Below are 20,886 nucleotides of genomic sequence, written 5' to 3'. Positions count from 1 at the left end.
GGCAGATGGACACAGTGGGAAATGGCAGATGGACACAGTGGGAAATGGCAGATGGACACAGGGGGGAATGGCAGATGGACACGGGGAAATGGCAGATGGACACAGTGGGAATGGCAGATGGACACGGGGAAATGGCAGATGGACACAGTGGGAAATGGCAGATGGACACACTAGGAAATGGCAGATGGACACAGGGAAATGGCTGATGGACAGTGGGAAATGGCAGATGGACATGGGGAAATGGCAGATGGACACAGTGGGAAATGGCAGATGGACACAGTGGGAAATGGCAGATGGACACAGTGGGAAATGGCAGATGGACATGGGGAAATGGCAGATGGACACAGTGGGAAATGGCAGATGGACACAGTGGGAAATGGCAGATGGACACAGTGGGAAATGGCAGATGGACACAGTGGGAAATGGCAGATGGACACAGTGGGAAATGGCAGATGGACACAGGGAAATGGCAGATGGACACAGTGGGAAATGGCAGATTGACACTGTGGGAAATGGCTGATGGACAGAGGGAAATGGCAGATGGACATGGGGAAATGGCAGATGGACACAGTGGGAAATGGCAGATGTACACGGGGAAATGGCAGATGGACACAGTGGGGAATGGCAGATGGACACAGTGGGAAATGGCAGATGGACACAGTGGGAAATGGCAGATGGACCCAGTGGGAAATGGCAGATGGACATGGGGAAATGGCAGATGGACACGGGGAAATGGCAGATGGACACAGTGGGAAATGGCAGATGGACACGGGGAAATGGCAGATGGACACAGTGGGTAATGGCAGATGGACACAGGGAAATGGCTGATGGACAGTGGGAAATGGCAGATGGACACAGTGGGAAATGGCAGATGGACACAGTGGGAAATGGCAGATGGACACAGTGGGAAATGGCAGATGGACACGGGGAAATGGCAGATGGACACAGTAGGAAATGACAGATGGACACATGGAAATGGCTGATGGACAGTGGAAAATGGCAGATGGACACAGGGAAATGGCTGATGGACAGTGGGAAATGGCAGATGGGCATGGGGAAATGGCAGATGGACACGGGGAAATGGCAGATGGACACAGTGGGAAATGGCAGATGGACACGGGGAAATGGCAGATGGACACATTGGGAAATGGCAGATGGACACGGGGAAATGGCAGATGGACACAGTGGGTAATGGCAGATGGACACAGGGAAAAGGCTGATGGACAGTGGGAAATGGCAGATGGACACAGTGGGAAATGGCAGATGGACACAGTGGGAAATGGCAGATGGACACAGTGGGAAATGGCAGATGTACACGGGGAAATGGCAGATGGACACAGTGGGGAATGGCAGATGGACACAGTGGGAAATGGCAGATGGACACAGTGGGAAATGGCAGATGGACCCAGTGGGAAATGGCAGATGGACATGGGGAAATGGCAGATGGACACAGTGGGAAATGGCAGATGGACACAGTGGGAAATGGCAGATGGACACAGGGGGGAATGGCAGATGGACACGGGGAAATGGCAGATGGACACAGTGGGAATGGCAGATGGACACAGTGGGAAATGGCAGATGGGCACAGTGGGAAATGGCAGATGGACACAGTGGGAAATGGCAGATGGACACGGGGGAAATGGCAGATGGACACAGTGGGAAATGGCAGATGGACACAGGGAAATGGCAGATGGACACAGTGGGAAATGGCAGATTGACACTGTGGGAAATGGCTGATGGACAGAGGGAAATGGCAGATGGACATGGGGAAATGGCAGATGGACACAGTGGGAAATGGCAGATGGACGGGGAAATTGCAGATGGACACAGTGGGAAATGGCAGATGGACACAGTGGGAAATGGCAGATGGACACAGGGAAATGGCAGATGGACAGGGGGAAATGGCAGATGGACATGGGGAAATGGCAGATGGACACAGTGGGAAATGGCAGATGGACGGGGAAATGGCAGATGGACACAGTGGGTAATGGCAGATGGACACGGGGGAAATTGAAGATGGACACAGTGGGAAATGGCAGATGGACACAGTGGGAAATGTCAGATGGACACAGTGGGAAATGGCAGATGGACACAGTGGGAAATGGCAGATGGACACAGGGAAATGGCAGATGGACAGGGGGAAATGGCAGATGGACATGGGGAAATGGCAGATGGACACAGTGGGAAATGGCAGATGGACGGGGAAATGGCAGATGGACACAGTGGGTAATGGCAGATGGACACGGGGGAAATGGCAGATGGACACAGTGGGAAATGTCAGATGGACACAGTAGGAAATGGCAGATGGACACTCGGGGAAATGGCAGATAAACAAGGGGAAATGGCAGATGGACTGTGGGAAATGGCAGATGGACACAGTGGGAAATGGCAGATTGACACAGGGAAATGGCAGATGGACACGGGGAAATGGCAGATGGATACTGTGGGAAATGGCAGCTGAACACGGGGAAATGGCCGATGGACACGGGGAAATGGCAGATGGACACAGTGGGAAATGGCAGATGGACACAGTGGGAAATGGCAGATGGACACAGTGGGAAATGGCAGATGGACACAGTGGGAAATGGCAGATGGACTGTGGGAAATGGCAGAATGACACGGGGAAATGGCAGATGGACACGGGTAAATGGCAGATGGACACAGTGGGAAATGGCAGATGGACTGTGGGAAATGGCAGATGGACACGGGGAAATGGCAGATGGACGGGGAAATGGCAGATGGACACTGTGGGAAATGGCAGATGGATACTGTGGGAAATGGCAGATGGATACTGTGGGAAATGGCAGATGGACACAGTGGGAAATGGCAGATGGACACAGTGGGAAATGGCAGATGGATACTGTGGGAAATGGCAGATGGACACAGTGGGAAATGGCAGATGGACACAGTGGGAAATGGCAGATGGACACAGGGGGAAATGGCAGATGGACACGGGGGAAATGGCAGATTGTCACGGGGAAATGTCAGATGGACACAGTGGGAAATGGCAGATGGACAGTGGGAAATGGCAGATGGACACAGGGAAATGGCAGATAAACAAGGGGAAATGGCTGATGGACACAGTGGGAAATGGCAGATGGACACGGGGAAATGGCAGATGGACGGGGGAAATGGCAGATGAACACAGGGAAATGGCAGATGGACACAGTGGGAAATGGCAGATGGACTCCGGGGTAAGGGAGACAACATTGGGGTAAAGGAAACTACACCGGCGTAAGGGAGATGACTCCGGGGTAAGGGAGACAACACGGGGGTAAAGGAATGTACACCGGCGGAAGGTAGACGACTCCGGGGTAAGGGAGACAACACGGGGGTAAAGAAAACTACACTGGCATAAGGGCGACAACTCCGGGGTAAGGGAGGCAACACTGGGGTAAAGGAAACTACACCGGAGTAAGGGCGACAAGTCCGGGGTAAGGGAGACAGCACAGGGGTAAAGGAAACTACACTGGCATAAGGGCGACGACTCCGGGGTAAAGGAGACAACACGGGGGTAATGGAAACTACAACGGCGTAAAGGAGACGACTCAGGGGTAAGGGAGACAACACGGGGTTAAAGGAAACTACACCGGTGTTAAGGCGACGACTCTGGGGTAAGGGAGACAACACGGGGTTAAAGGAAACTACACCGGGGTAAGGGAGACGACACCAGGGTAAGGGAGACAGCACAGGGGTAATGGACACAGTGGGTAATGGCAGATGGACACAGTGGGAAATGGCAGATGGACACAGTAGGAAATGGCAGATGGACACAGGGAAATGGCTGATGGACGGTGGGAAATGGCAGATGGACATGGGGAAATTGCAGATGGACACAGTGGGAAATGGCAGATGTACGGGGAAATGGCAGATGGACACAGTGGGTAATGGCAGATGGACGGGTAAATGGCAGATGGACACGGGGTAATGGCAGATGAACACAGTGGGAAATGGCAGATGGACACAGTGGGAAATGGCAGATGAACACAGGGGGAAATGGCAGATGGACACGGGGAAACGGCAGATGGACACAGGGGGAAATGGCAGACGGACACAGTGGGAAATGGCAGACGGACACAGTGGGAAATGGCAGATTGACACAGGGAAATGGCAGATGGACACGGGGAAATGGCAGATGGATACTGTGGGAAATGGCAGATGGACACGGTGAAATGGCAGATGGACACAGTGGGAAATGGCAGATGGACTGTGGGAAATGGCAGATGGACACGGGGAAATGGCAGATGGACACGGGAAAATGGCAGATGGACACGGGGAAATGGCAGATGGACACGGGGAAATGGCAGATGGACACTGTGGGAAATGGCAGATGGACACAGTGGGAAATGGCAGATGGACTCAGTGGGAAATGGCAGATGGACTGTGGGAAATGGCAGATGGACACGGGGAAATGGCAGATGGACACAGTGGGAAATGGCAGATGGACACAGGGGGAAATGGCAGATTGACACGGGGGAAATGGCAGATTGACACGGGGAAAATGGCAGATGGACACGGGGAAATGGCAGATGGACACGGGGAAATGGCCGATGGACACAGTGGGAAATGGCAGATGGACACAGGGGGAAATGGCAGATTGACACGGGGGAAATGGCAGATGGACACGGGGAAATGGCAGATGGACACAGTGGGTAATGGCAGATGGACACAGGGAAAAGGCTGATGGACAGTGGGAAATGGCAGATGGACACAGTGGGAAATGGCAGATGGACACAGTGGGAAATGGCAGATGGACACAGTGGGAAATGGCAGATGTACACGGGGAAATGGCAGATGGACACAGTGGGGAATGGCAGATGGACACAGTGGGAAATGGCAGATGGACACAGTGGGAAATGGCAGATGGACCCAGTGGGAAATGGCAGATGGACATGGGGAAATGGCAGATGGACACAGTGGGAAATGGCAGATGGACACAGTGGGAAATGGCAGATGGACACAGGGGGGAATGGCAGATGGACACGGGGAAATGGCAGATGGACACAGTGGGAATGGCAGATGGACACAGTGGGAAATGGCAGATGGGCACAGTGGGAAATGGCAGATGGACACAGTGGGAAATGGCAGATGGACACGGGGGAAATGGCAGATGGACACAGTGGGAAATGGCAGATGGACACAGGGAAATGGCAGATGGACACAGTGGGAAATGGCAGATTGACACTGTGGGAAATGGCTGATGGACAGAGGGAAATGGCAGATGGACATGGGGAAATGGCAGATGGACACAGTGGGAAATGGCAGATGGACGGGGAAATTGCAGATGGACACAGTGGGAAATGGCAGATGGACACAGTGGGAAATGGCAGATGGACACAGGGAAATGGCAGATGGACAGGGGGAAATGGCAGATGGACATGGGGAAATGGCAGATGGACACAGTGGGAAATGGCAGATGGACGGGGAAATGGCAGATGGACACAGTGGGTAATGGCAGATGGACACGGGGGAAATGGCAGATGGACACAGTGGGAAATGTCAGATGGACACAGTGGGAAATGGCAGATGGACACAGTGGGAAATGGCAGATGGACACAGGGAAATGGCAGATGGACAGGGGGAAATGGCAGATGGACATGGGGAAATGGCAGATGGACACAGTGGGAAATGGCAGATGGACGGGGAAATGGCAGATGGACACAGTGGGTAATGGCAGATGGACACGGGGGAAATGGCAGATGGACACAGTGGGAAATGTCAGATGGACACAGTAGGAAATGGCAGATGGACACTCGGGGAAATGGCAGATAAACAAGGGGAAATGGCAGATGGACTGTGGGAAATGGCAGATGGACACAGTGGGAAATGGCAGATTGACACAGGGAAATGGCAGATGGACACGGGGAAATGGCAGATGGATACTGTGGGAAATGGCAGCTGAACACGGGGAAATGGCCGATGGACACGGGGAAATGGCAGATGGACACAGTGGGAAATGGCAGATGGACACAGTGGGAAATGGCAGATGGACACAGTGGGAAATGGCAGATGGACACAGTGGGAAATGGCAGATGGACTGTGGGAAATGGCAGAATGACACGGGGAAATGGCAGATGGACACGGGTAAATGGCAGATGGACACGTGGAAATGGCAGATGGACACGGGGAAATGGCAGATGGACACAGTGGGAAATGGCAGATGGACTGTGGGAAATGGCAGATGGACACGGGGAAATGGCAGATGGACGGGGAAATGGCAGATGGACACTGTGGGAAATGGCAGATGGATACTGTGGGAAATGGCAGATGGATACTGTGGGAAATGGCAGATGGACACAGTGGGAAATGGCAGATGGACACAGTGGGAAATGGCAGATGGACTGTGGGAAATGGCAGATGGACACGGGGAAATGGCAGATGGACGGGGAAATGGCAGATGGACACTGTGGGAAATGGCAGATGGACACGGGGAAATGGCAGATGGACACAGTGGGAAATGGCAGATGGACACAGGGGGAAATGGCAGATGGACACGGGGGAAATGGCAGATTGTCGCGGGGAAATGTCAGATGGACACAGTGGGAAATGGCAGATGGACAGTGGGAAATGGCAGATGGACACAGGGAAATGGCAGATAAACAAGGGGAAATGGCTGATGGACACAGTGGGAAATGGCAGATGGACACGGGGAAATGGCAGATGGACGGGGGAAATGGCAGATGAACACAGGGAAATGGCAGATGGACACAGTGGGAAATGGCAGATGGACTCCGGGGTAAGGGAGACAACATTGGGGTAAAGGAAACTACACCGGCGTAAGGGAGATGACTCCGGGGTAAGGGAGACAACACGGGGGTAAAGGAATGTACACCGGCGGAAGGTAGACGACTCCGGGGTAAGGGAGACAACACGGGGGTAAAGAAAACTACACTGGCATAAGGGCGACAACTCCGGGGTAAGGGAGGCAACACTGGGGTAAAGGAAACTACACCGGAGTAAGGGCGACAAGTCCGGGGTAAGGGAGACAGCACAGGGGTAAAGGAAACTACACTGGCATAAGGGCGACGACTCCGGGGTAAAGGAGACAACACGGGGGTAATGGAAACTACAACGGCGTAAAGGAGACGACTCAGGGGTAAGGGAGACAACACGGGGTTAAAGGAAACTACACCGGTGTTAAGGCGACGACTCTGGGGTAAGGGAGACAACACGGGGTTAAAGGAAACTACACCGGGGTAAGGGAGACGACACCAGGGTAAGGGAGACAGCACAGGGGTAATGGACACAGTGGGTAATGGCAGATGGACACAGTGGGAAATGGCAGATGGACACAGTAGGAAATGGCAGATGGACACAGGGAAATGGCTGATGGACGGTGGGAAATGGCAGATGGACATGGGGAAATTGCAGATGGACACAGTGGGAAATGGCAGATGTACGGGGAAATGGCAGATGGACACAGTGGGTAATGGCAGATGGACGGGTAAATGGCAGATGGACACGGGGTAATGGCAGATGAACACAGTGGGAAATGGCAGATGGACACAGTGGGAAATGGCAGATGAACACAGGGGGAAATGGCAGATGGACACAGGGGGAAATGGCAGATGGACACAGGGGGAAATGGCAGACGGACACAGTGGGAAATGGCAGACGGACACAGTGGGAAATGGCAGACGGACACAGTGGGAAATGGCAGATTGACACAGTGGGAAATGGCAGATGAACACAGGGGAAATGGCAGATGAACACAGGGGGAAATGGCAGATGGACACGGGGAAACGGCAGATGGACACAGGGGGAAATGGCAGACGGACACAGTGGGAAATGGCAGACGGACACAGTGGGAAATGGCAGATTGACACAGGGAAATAGCAGATGGACACGGGGAAATGGCAGATGGATACTGTGGGAAATGGCAGATGGACACGGTGAAATGGCAGATGGACACAGTGGGAAATGGCAGATGGACTGTGGGAAATGGCAGATGGACACGGGGAAATGGCAGATGGACACGGGAAAATGGCAGATGGACACGGGGAAATGGCAGATGGACACGGGGAAATGGCAGATGGACACTGTGGGAAATGGCAGATGGACACAGTGGGAAATGGCAGATGGACTCAGTGGGAAATGGCAGATGGACTGTGGGAAATGGCAGATGGACACGGGGAAATGGCAGATGGACACAGTGGGAAATGGCAGATGGACACAGGGGGAAATGGCAGATTGACACGGGGGAAATGGCAGATTGACACGGGGAAAATGGCAGATGGACACGGGGAAATGGCAGATGGACACGGGGAAATGGCCGATGGACACAGTGGGAAATGGCAGATGGACACAGGGGGAAATGGCAGATTGACACGGGGGAAATGGCAGATGGACACGGGGAAATGGCAGATGGACACAGTGGGTAATGGCAGATGGACACAGGGAAATGGCTGATGGACAGTGGGAAATGGCAGATGGACACAGTGGGAAATGGCAGATGGACACAGTGGGAAATGGCAGATGGACACAGTGGGAAATGGCAGATGGACCCAGTGGGAAATGGCAGATGGACATGGGGAAATGGCAGATGGACACAGTGGGAAATGGCAGATGGACACAGTGGGAAATGGCAGATGGACACAGGGGGGAATGGCAGATGGACACGGGGAAATGGCAGATGGACACAGTGGGAATGGCAGATGGACACGGGGAAATGGCAGATGGACACAGTGGGAATGGCAGATGGACACGGGGAAATGGCAGATGGACCCAGTGGGAAATGGCAGATGGACATGGGGAAATGGCAGATGGACACAGTGGGAAATGGCAGATGGACACAGTGGGAAATGGCAGATGGACACAGGGGGGAATGGCAGATGGACACGGGGAAATGGCAGATGGACACAGTGGGAATGGCAGATGGACACAGTGGGTAATGGCAGATGGACACAGTGGGAAATGGCAGATGGACACACTAGGAAATGGCAGATGGACACAGGGAAATGGCTGATGGACAGTGGGAAATGGCAGATGGACATGGGGAAATGGCAGATGGACACAGTGGGAAATGGCAGATGGACACAGTGGGAAATGGCAGATGGACACAGTGGGAAATGGCAGATGGACATGGGGAAATGGCAGATGGACACAGTGGGAAATGGCAGATGGACACAGTGGGAAATGGCAGATGGACACAGTGGGAAATGGCAGATGGACACAGTGGGAAATGGCAGATGGACACAGTGGGAAATGGCAGATGGACACAGGGAAATGGCAGATGGACACAGTGGGAAATGGCAGATTGACACTGTGGGAAATGGCTGATGGACAGAGGGAAATGGCAGATGGACATGGGGAAATGGCAGATGGACACAGTGGGAAATGGCAGATGTACACGGGGAAATGGCAGATGGACCCAGTGGGAAATGGCAGATGTACATGGGGAAATGGCAGATGGACAAGGGGAAATGGCAGATGGACACAGTGGGGAATGGCAGATGGACACAGTGGGAAATGGCAGATGGACACAGTGGGAAATGGCAGATGGACCCAGTGGGAAATGGCAGATGGACATGGGGAAATGGCAGATGGACACGGGGAAATGGCAGATGGACACGGGGAAATGGCAGATGGACACAGTGGGTAATGGCAGATGGACACAGGGAAATGGCTGATGGACAGTGGGAAATGGCAGATGGACACAGTGGGAAATGGCAGATGGACACAGTGGGAAATGGCAGATGGACACAGTGGGAAATGGCAGATGGACACGGGGAAATGGCAGATGGACACAGTAGGAAATGACAGATGGACACATGGAAATGGCTGATGGACAGTGGAAAATGGCAGATGGACACAGGGAAATGGCTGATGGACAGTGGGAAATGGCAGATGGGCATGGGGAAATGGCAGATGGACACGGGGAAATGGCAGATGGACACAGTGGGAAATGGCAGATGGACACGGGGAAATGGCAGATGGACACAGTGGGTAATGGCAGATGGACAGAGGGAAAAGGCTGATGGACAGTGGGAAATGGCAGATGGACACAGTGGGAAATGGCAGATGGACACAGTGGGAAATGGCAGATGGACACAGTGGGAAATGGCAGATGGACACAGTGGGAATGGCAGATGGACACAGTGGGAAATGGCAGATGGACACAGTGGGAAATGGCAGATGGACACAGTGGGAAATGGCAGATGTACACGGGGAAATGGCAGATGGACACAGTGGGGAATGGCAGATGGACACAGTGGGAAATGGCAGATGGACACAGTGGGAAATGGCAGATGGACCCAGTGGGAAATGGCAGATGGACATGGGGAAATGGCAGATGGACACAGTGGGAAATGGCAGATGGACACAGTGGGAAATGGCAGATGGACACAGGGGGGAATGGCAGATGGACACAGTGGGAATGGCAGATGGACACAGTGGGAAATGGCAGATGGACACAGTGGGAAATGGCAGATGGACACAGTGGGAAATGGCAGATGGACACGGGGGAAATGGCAGATGGACACAGTGGGAAATGGCAGATGGACACAGGGAAATGGCAGATGGACACAGTGGGAAATGGCAGATTGACACTGTGGGAAATGGCTGATGGACAGAGGGAAATGGCAGATGGACATGGGGAAATGGCAGATGGACACAGTGGGAAATGGCAGATGGACGGGGAAATTGCAGATGGACACAGTGGGAAATGGCAGATGGACACAGTGGGAAATGGCAGATGGACACAGGGAAATGGCAGATGGACAGGGGGAAATGGCAGATGGACATGGGGAAATGGCAGATGGACACAGTGGGAAATGGCAGATGGACGGGGAAATGGCAGATGGACACAGTGGGTAATGGCAGATGGACACGGGGGAAATGGCAGATGGACACAGTGGGAAATGTCAGATGGACACAGTGGGAAATGGCAGATGGACACAGTGGGAAATGGCAGATGGACACAGGGAAATGGCAGATGGACAGGGGGAAATGGCAGATGGACATGGGGAAATGGCAGATGGACACAGTGGGAAATGGCAGATGGACGGGGAAATGGCAGATGGACACAGTGGGTAATGGCAGATGGACACGGGGGAAATGGCAGATGGACACAGTGGGAAATGTCAGATGGACACAGTAGGAAATGGCAGATGGACACTCGGGGAAATGGCAGATAAACAAGGGGAAATGGCAGATGGACTGTGGGAAATGGCAGATGGACACAGTGGGAAATGGCAGATTGACACAGGGAAATGGCAGATGGACACGGGGAAATGGCAGATGGATACTGTGGGAAATGGCAGATGAACACGGGGAAATGGCCGATGGACACAGTGGGAAATGGCAGATGGACACAGTGGGAAATGGCAGATGGACACAGTGGGAAATGGCAGATGGACACGGGGAAATGGCAGATGGACACAGTGGGAAATGGCAGAGTGACACGGGGAAATGGCAGATGGACACGGGTAAATGGCAGATGGACACGGGGAAATGGCAGATGGACACGGGGAAATGGCAGATGGACACAGTGGGAAATGGCAGATGGACTGTGGGAAATGGCAGATGGACACGGGGAAATGGCAGATGGACGGGGAAATGGCAGATGGACACTGTGGGAAATGGCAGATGGACACGGGGAAATGGCAGATGGACACTGTGGGAAATGGCAGATGGACACGGGGAAATGGCAGATGGACACAGTGGGAAATGGCAGATGGACACAGGGGGAAATGGCAGATGGACACGGGGGAAATGGCAGATTGTCACGGGGAAATGTCAGATGGACACAGTGGGAAATGGCAGATGGACAGTGGGAAATGGCAGATGGACACAGGGAAATGGCAGATAAACAAGGGGAAATGGCTGATGGACACAGTGGGAAATGGCAGATGGACACGGGGAAATGGCAGATGGACGGGGGAAATGGCAGATGAACACAGGGAAATGGCAGATGGACACAGTGGGAAATGGCAGATGGACTCCGGGGTAAGGGAGACAACATTGGGGTAAAGGAAACTACACCGGCGTAAGGGAGATGACTCCGGGGTAAGGGAGACAACACGGGGGTAAAGGAATGTACACCGGCGGAAGGTAGACGACTCCGGGGTAAGGGAGACAACACGGGGGTAAAGAAAACTACACTGGCATAAGGGTGACAACTCCGGGGTAAGGGAGGCAACACTGGGGTAAAGGAAACTACACCGGAGTAAGGGCGACAAGTCCGGGGTAAGGGAGACAGCACAGGGGTAAAGGAAACTACACTGGCATAAGGGCGACGACTCCGGGGTAAAGGAGACAACACGGGGGTAATGGAAACTACAACGGCGTAAAGGAGACGACTCAGGGGTAAGGGAGACAACACGGGGTTAAAGGAAACTACACCGGTGTTAAGGCGACGACTCTGGGGTAAGGGAGACAACACGGGGTTAAAGGAAACTACACCGGGGTAAGGGAGACGACACCAGGGTAAGGGAGACAGCACAGGGGTAATGGACACAGTGGGAAATGGCAGATGGACACAGTGGGAAATGGCAGATGGACACAGTAGGAAATGGCAGATGGACACAGGGAAATGGCTGATGGACGGTGGGAAATGGCAGATGGACATGGGGAAATTGCAGATGGACACAGTGGGAAATGGCAGATGTACGGGGAAATGGCAGATGGACACAGTGGGAAATGGCAGATGGACACGGGGAAACGGCAGATGGATACAGGGGGAAATGGCAGACGGACACAGTGGGAAATGGCAGATGGACACAGGGAAATGGCAGATGGACACGGGGAAATGGCAGATGGACACGGGGAAATGTCAGATGGACACAGTGCGAAATGGCAGATGGACTGTGGGAAATGGCAGATGGACACGGGGAAATGGCAGATGGACACGGGAAAATGGCAGATGGACACGGGGAAATGGCAGATGGACACGGGGAAATGGCAGATGGACACTGTGGGAAATGGCAGATGGACACAGTGGGAAATGGCAGATGGACACAGGGGGAAATGGCAGATTGACACGGGGGAAATGGCAGATGGACACAGGGGGAAATGGCAGATGGACACGGGGGAAATGGCAGATTGACACGGGGAAATGTCAGATGGACACAGTGGGAAATGGCAGATGGACACAGTGGGAAATAGCAGATGGACACAAGGGGAAAAGGCAGATAAACAAGGGGAAATGGCAGATGGACACAGTGGGAAATGGCAGATGGACACAGGGAAACGGCAGATGGACGGGGGAAATCGCAGATGAACACAGGGAAATGGCAGATGGAAACAGTGGGAAATGGCAGATGGACACAGTAGGAAATGGCAGATGGACACGGGGAAATGGCAGATGGACACAGTAGGAAATGGCAGATGGACACAGGGAAATGGCTGATGGACACACGGGGAAATGGCAGATAAACAAGGGGAAATGGCTGATGGACACAGTGGGAAATGGCAGATGGACACGGGGAAACGGCAGATGGACGGGGGAAATGGCAGATGAACACAGGGAAATGGCAGATGGACACAGTGGGAAATGGCAGATGGACTCCGGGGTCAGGGAGACAACATTGGGGTAAAGGAAACTACACCGGCGTAAGGGAGATGACTCCGGGGTAAGGGAGACAACACGGGGGTAAAGGAATGTACACCGGCGGAAGGGAGACGACTCCGGGGTAAGGGAGACAACACGGGGGTAAAGAAAACTACACTGGCATAAGGGCGACGACTCCGGGGTAAGGGAGGCAACACTGGGGTAAAGGAAACTACACCGGAGTAAGGGCGACAAGTCCGGGGTAAGGGACACAACACAGGGGTAAGGGAGACAGCACAGGGGTAAAGGAAACTACACTGGCATAAGGGCGACGACTCCGGGGTAAAGGAGACAACACGGGGGTAATGGAAACTACACCGGTGTTAAGGCGACGACTCTGGGGTAAGGGAGACAACACGGGGTTAAAGGAAACTACACCGGGGTAAGGGAGACGACACCAGGGTAAGGGAGACAGCACAGGGGTAATGGACACAGTGGGTAATGGCAGATGGACACAGTGGGAAATGGCAGATGGACACAGTAGGAAATGGCAGATGGACACAGTGGGAAATGGCAGATGGACACAGGGAAATGGCTGATGGACAGTGGGAAATGGCTGATGGACAGTGGGAAATGGCAGATGGACATGGGGAAATGACAGATGGACACGGGGAAATGGCAGATGGACACAGGGAAATGGCTGATGGACACATTGGGAAATGGCAGATGGACACAGTGGGAAATGGCAGATGGACATGGGGAAATGGCAGATGGACACGGCGAAATGGCAGATGGAGACAGTGGGAAATGGCAGATGGACATGGGGAAATGGCAGATGGACAGTGGGAAATGGCAGATGGACACAGTGGTTAATGGCAGATGGACACAGTGGGAAATGGCAGATGGACACAGTGGGAAATGGCAGATGGACACAGTGGGAAATGGCAGATGGACACAGTGGGAAATGGCAGATGGACACAGGGAAATGGCAGATGGACAGGGGGAAATGGCAGATGGACATGGGGAAATGGCAGATGGACACAGTGGGAAATGGCAGATGGACGGGGAAATGGCAGATGGACACAGTGGGAAATGGCATATGGACACAGTGGGAAATGGCAGATGGACACGGGGAAACGGCAGATGGACACGGGGAAACGGCAGATGCATACAGGGGGAAATGGCAGACGGACACAGTGGGAAATGGCAGACGGACATAGTGGGAAATGGCAGATGGATACTGTGGGAAATGGCAGATGGATACTGTGGGAATTGGCAGATGGACACAGTGGGAAATGGCAGATGGACTGTGGGAAATGGCAGATGGACACGGGGAAATGGCAGATGGACACGGGGAAATGGCAGATGGACACAGTGGGAAATGGCAGATGGACTGTGGGAAATGGCAGATGGACACGGGGAAATGGCAGATGGACACGGGGAAATGGCAGATGGACACAGTGGGAAATGGCACTTGGACACAGTGGGAAATGGCAGATGGACACAGGGAAATGGCTGATGGACAGTGGGAAATGGCAGATGGACACAGTGGGAAATGGCAGATGGACACAGTGGGAAATGGCAGATGGACACGGGGAAATGGCAGATGGACACAGTGGGAAATGGCAGATGGACACAGTGGGAAATGGCAGATGGACACAGTGGGAATGGCAGATGGACTCGGGGAAATGGCAGATGGACACAGTGGGAATGGCAGATGGACACGGGGAAATGGCAGATGGACACAGGGAAATGGCAGATGGACACAGGGGGAAATGGCAGATGGACACGGGGGAAATGGCAGATTGTCACGGGGAAATGTCAGATGGACACAGTGGGAAATGGCAGATGGACAGTGGGAAATGGCAGATGGACACAGGGAAATGGCAGATAAACAAGGGGAAATGGCTGATGGACACAGTTGGAAATGGCAGATGGACACGGGGAAATGGCAGATGGACGGGGGAAATGGCAGATGAACACAGGGAAATGGCAGATGGACACAGTGGGAAATTGCAGATGGACTCCGGGGTAAGGGAGACAACATTGGGGTAAAGGAAACTACACCGGCGTAAGGGAGATGACTCCGGGGTAAGGGAGACAACACGGGGGTAAAGGAATGTACACCGGCGGAAGGTAGACGACTCCGGGGTAAGGGAGACAACACGGGGGTAAAGAAAACTACACTGGCATAAGGGCGACAACTCCGGGGTAAGGGAGGCAACACTGGGGTAAAGGAAACTACACCGGAGTAAGGGCGACAAGTCCGGGGTAAGGGAGACAGCACAGGGGTAAAGGAAACTACACTGGCATAAGGGCGACGACTCCGGGGTAAAGGAGACAACACGGGGGTAATGGAAACTACAACGGCGTAAAGGAGACGACTCAGGGGTAAGGGAGACAACACGGGGTTAAAGGAAACTACACCGGTGTTAAGGCGACGACTCTGGGGTAAGGGAGACAACACGGGGTTAAAGGAAACTACACCGGGGTAAGGGAGACGACACCAGGGTAAGGGAGACAGCACAGGGGTAATGGACACAGTGGGAAATGGCAGATGGACACAGTAGGAAATGGCAGATGGACACAGGGAAATGGCTGATGGACGGTGGGAAATGGCAGATGGACATGGGGAAATTGCAGATGGACACAGTGGGAAATGGCAGATGTACGGGGAAATGGCAGATGGACACAGTGGGTAATGGCAGATGGACACAGTGGGAAATGGCAGATGGACACAGTGGGAAATGGCAGATGAACACAGGGGGAAATGGCAGATGGACACGGGGAAACGGCAGATGGATACAGGGGGAAATGGCAGACGGACACAGTGGGAAATGGCAGACGGACACAGTGGGAAATGGCAGATTGACACAGGGAAATGGCAGATGGACACGGGGAAATGGCAGATGGATACTGTGGGAAATGGCAGATGGACACGGTGAAATGGCAGATGGACACAGTGGGAAATGGCAGATGGACTGTGGGAAATGGCAGATGGACACGGGGAAATGGCAGATGGACACGGGAAAATGGCAGATGGACACTGTGGGAAATGGCAGATGGACACAGTGGGAAATGGCAGATGGACTCAGTGGGAAATGGCAGATGGACTGTGGGAAATGGCAGATGGACACAGTGGGAAATGGCAGATGGACACAGTGGGAAATGGCAGATGGACACAGGGGGAAATGGCAGATGGACAAGGGGGAAATGGCAGATGGACACAGTGGGAAATGGCAGATGGACAAGGGGGAAATGGCAGAATGACACGGGGAAATGGCAGATGGACTGTGGGAAATGGCAGATGGACACGGGGAAATGGCAGATGGACACGGGGAAATGGCAGATGGACACTGTGGGAAATGGCAGATGGACACAGTGGGAAATGGCAGATGGACTCAGTGGGAAATGGCAGATGGACTGTGGGAAATGGCAGATGGACACAGTGGGAAATGGCAGATGGACACAGTGGGAAATGGCAGATGGACACAGGGGGAAATGGCAGATTGACACGGGGGAAATGGCAGATTGACACGGGGAAAATGGCAGATGGACACGGGGAAATGGCAGATGGACACGGGGAAATGGCCGATGGACACAGTGGGAAATGGCAGATGGACACAGGGGGAAATGGCAGATTGACACGGGGGAAATGGCAGATGGACACGGGGAAATGGCAGATGGACACAGTGGGTAATGGCAGATGGACACAGGGAAATGGCTGATGGACAGTGGGAAATGGCAGATGGACATGGGGAAATGGCAGATGGACACAGTGGGAAATGGCAGATGGACACAGTGGGAAATGGCAGATGGACCCAGTGGGAAATGGCAGATGGACATGGGGAAATGGCAGATGGACACAGTGGGAAATGGCAGATGGACACAGTGGGAAATGGCAGATGGACACAGGGGGGAATGGCAGATGGACACGGGGAAATGGCAGATGGACACAGTGGGAATGGCAGATGGACACAGTGGGAAATGGCAGATTGACACTGTGGGAAATGGCAGATGGACACGGGGAAATGGCAGATGGACAAGGGGTAATGGCAGATGGACACAGTGGGAAATGGCAGATGGACACACTAGGAAATGGCAGATGGACACAGGGAAATGGCTGATGGACAGTGGGAAATGGCAGATGGACATGGGGAAATGGCAGATGGACACAGTGGGAAATGGCAGATGGACACAGTGGGAAATGGCAGATGGACACAGTGGGAAATGGCAGATGGACATGGGGAAATGGCAGATGGACACAGTGGGAAATGGCAGATGGACACGGGGAAATGGCAGATGGACACAGTGGGAAATGGCAGATGGACACAGTGGGAAATGGCAGATGGACACAGTGGGAAATGGCAGATGGACACAGGGAAATGGCAGATGGACACAGTGGGAAATGGCAGATTGACACTGTGGGAAATGGCTGATGGACAGAGGGAAATGGCAGATGGACATGGGGAAATGGCAGATGGACACAGTGGGAAATGGCAGATGTACACGGGGAAATGGCAGATGGACCCAGTGGGAAATGGCAGATGTACATGGGGAAATGGCAGATGGACAAGGGGAAATGGCAGATGGACACAGTGGGGAATGGCAGATGGACACAGTGGGAAATGGCAGATGGACACAGTGGGAAATGGCAGATGGACCCAGTGGGAAATGGCAGATGGACATGGGGAAATGGCAGATGGACACGGGGAAATGGCAGATGGACACGGGGAAATGGCAGATGGACACAGTGGGAAATGGCAGATGGACACAGTGGGAAATGGCAGATGGACCCAGTGGGAAATGGCAGATGGACATGGGGAAATGGCTGATGGACAGTGGGAAATGGCAGATGGACACAGTGGGAAATGGCAGATGGACACAGTGGGAAATGGCAGATGGACACAGTGGGAAATGGCAGATGGACACGGGGAAATGGCAGATGGACACAGTAGGAAATGACAGATGGACACATGGAAATGGCTGATGGACAGTGGAAAATGGCAGATGGACACAGGGAAATGGCTGATGGACAGTGGGAAATGGCAGATGGGCATGGGGAAATGGCAGATGGACACGGGGAAATGGCAGATGGACACAGTGGGAAATGGCAGATGGACACGGGGAAATGGCAGATGGACACAGTGGGAAATGGCAGATGGACACGGGGAAATGGCAGATGGACACAGTGGGAAATGGCAGATGGACACGGGGAAATGGCAGATGGACACGGGGAAATGGCAGATGGACACGGGGTAATGGCAGATGGACACAGGGAAAAGGCTGATGGACAGTGGGAAATGGCAGATGGACACAGTGGGAAATGGCAGATGGACACAGTGGGAAATGGCAGATGGACACAGTGGGAAATGGCAGATGGACACAGTGGGAATGGCAGATGGACACAGTGGGAAATGGCAGATGGACACAGTGGGAAATGGCAGATGGACACAGTGGGAAATGGCAGATGTACACGGGGAAATGGCAGATGGACACAGTGGGGAATGGCAGATGGACACAGTGGGAAATGGCAGATGGACACAGTGGGAAATGGCAGATGGACCCAGTGGGAAATGGCAGATGGACATGGGGAAATGGCAGATGGACACAGTGGGAAATGGCAGATGGACACAGTGGGAAATGGCAGATGGACACAGGGGGGAATGGCAGATGGACACAGTGGGAATGGCAGATGGACACAGTGGGAAATGGCAGATGGACACAGTGGGAAATGGCAGATGGACACAGTGGGAAATGGCAGATGGACACGGGGGAAATGGCAGATGGACACAGTGGGAAATGGCAGATGGACACAGGGAAATGGCAGATGGACACAGTGGGAAATGGCAGATTGACACTGTGGGAAATGGCTGATGGACAGAGGGAAATGGCAGATGGACATGGGGAAATGGCAGATGGACACAGTGGGAAATGGCAGATGGACGGGGAAATTGCAGATGGACACAGTGGGAAATGGCAGATGGACACAGTGGGAAATGGCAGATGGACACAGGGAAATGGCAGATGGACAGGGGGAAATGGCAGATGGACATGGGGAAATGGCAGATGGACACAGTGGGAAATGGCAGATGGACACAGTGGGAAATGGCAGATGGACGGGGAAATGGCAGATGGACACAGTGGGTAATGGCAGATGGACACGGGGGAAATGGCAGATGGACACAGTGGGAAATGTCAGATGGACACAGTAGGAAATGGCAGATGGACACAGGGGGAAATGGCAGATGGACACAGTGGGAAATGGCAGATGGACACAGGGGGAAATGGCAGATGGACACAGTGGGAAATGTCAGATGGACACAGTAGGAAATGGCAGATGGACACAGGGGGAAATGGCAGATGGACTGTGGGAAATGGCAGATGGACACAGTGGGAAATGGCAGATTGACACAGGGAAATGGCAGATGGACACGGGGAAATGGCAGATGGATACTGTGGGAAATGGCAGATGAACACGGGGAAATGGCCGATGGACACAGTGGGAAATGGCAGATGGACACAGTGGGAAATGGCAGATGGACACAGTGGGAAATGGCAGATGGACACAGTGGGAAATGGCAGATGGACACGGGGAAATGGCAGATGGACACAGTGGGAAATGGCAGAGTGACACGGGGAAATGGCAGATGGACACGGGTAAATGGCAGATGGACACGGGGAAATGGCAGATGGACACGGGGAAATGGCAGATGGACACAGTGGGAAATGGCAGATGGACTGTGGGAAATGGCAGATGGACACGGGGAAATGGCAGATGGACGGGGAAATGGCAGATGGACACTGTGGGAAATGGCAGATGGACACGGGGAAATGGCAGATGGACACAGTGGGAAATGGCAGATGGACACAGGGGGAAATGGCAGATGGACACGGGGGAAATGGCAGATTGTCACGGGGAAATGTCAGATGGACACAGTGGGAAATGGCAGATGGACAGTGGGAAATGGCAGATGGACACAGGGAAATGGCAGATAAACAAGGGGAAATGGCTGATGGACACAGTGGGAAATGGCAGATGGACACGGGGAAATGGCAGATGGACGGGGGAAATGGCAGATGAACACAGGGAAATGGCAGATGGACACAGTGGGAAATGGCAGATGGACTCCGGGGTAAGGGAGACAACATTGGGGTAAAGGAAACTACACCGGCGTAAGGGAGATGACTCCGGGGTAAGGGAGACAACACGGGGGTAAAGGAATGTACACCGGCGGAAGGTAGACGACTCCGGGGTAAGGGAGACAACACGGGGGTAAAGAAAACTACACTGGCATAAGGGCGACAACTCCGGGGTAAGGGAGGCAACACTGGGGTAAAGGAAACTACACCGGAGTAAGGGCGACAAGTCCGGGGTAAGGGAGACAGCACAGGGG

The sequence above is a fragment of the Hypanus sabinus genome, assembly GCF_030144855.1.
Source record: "Hypanus sabinus isolate sHypSab1 chromosome X1 unlocalized genomic scaffold, sHypSab1.hap1 SUPER_X1_unloc_5, whole genome shotgun sequence".
Classification (NCBI taxonomy): Eukaryota; Metazoa; Chordata; class Chondrichthyes; order Myliobatiformes; family Dasyatidae; genus Hypanus; species Hypanus sabinus.
Note: the sequence above shows the minus strand (reverse complement) of the source record.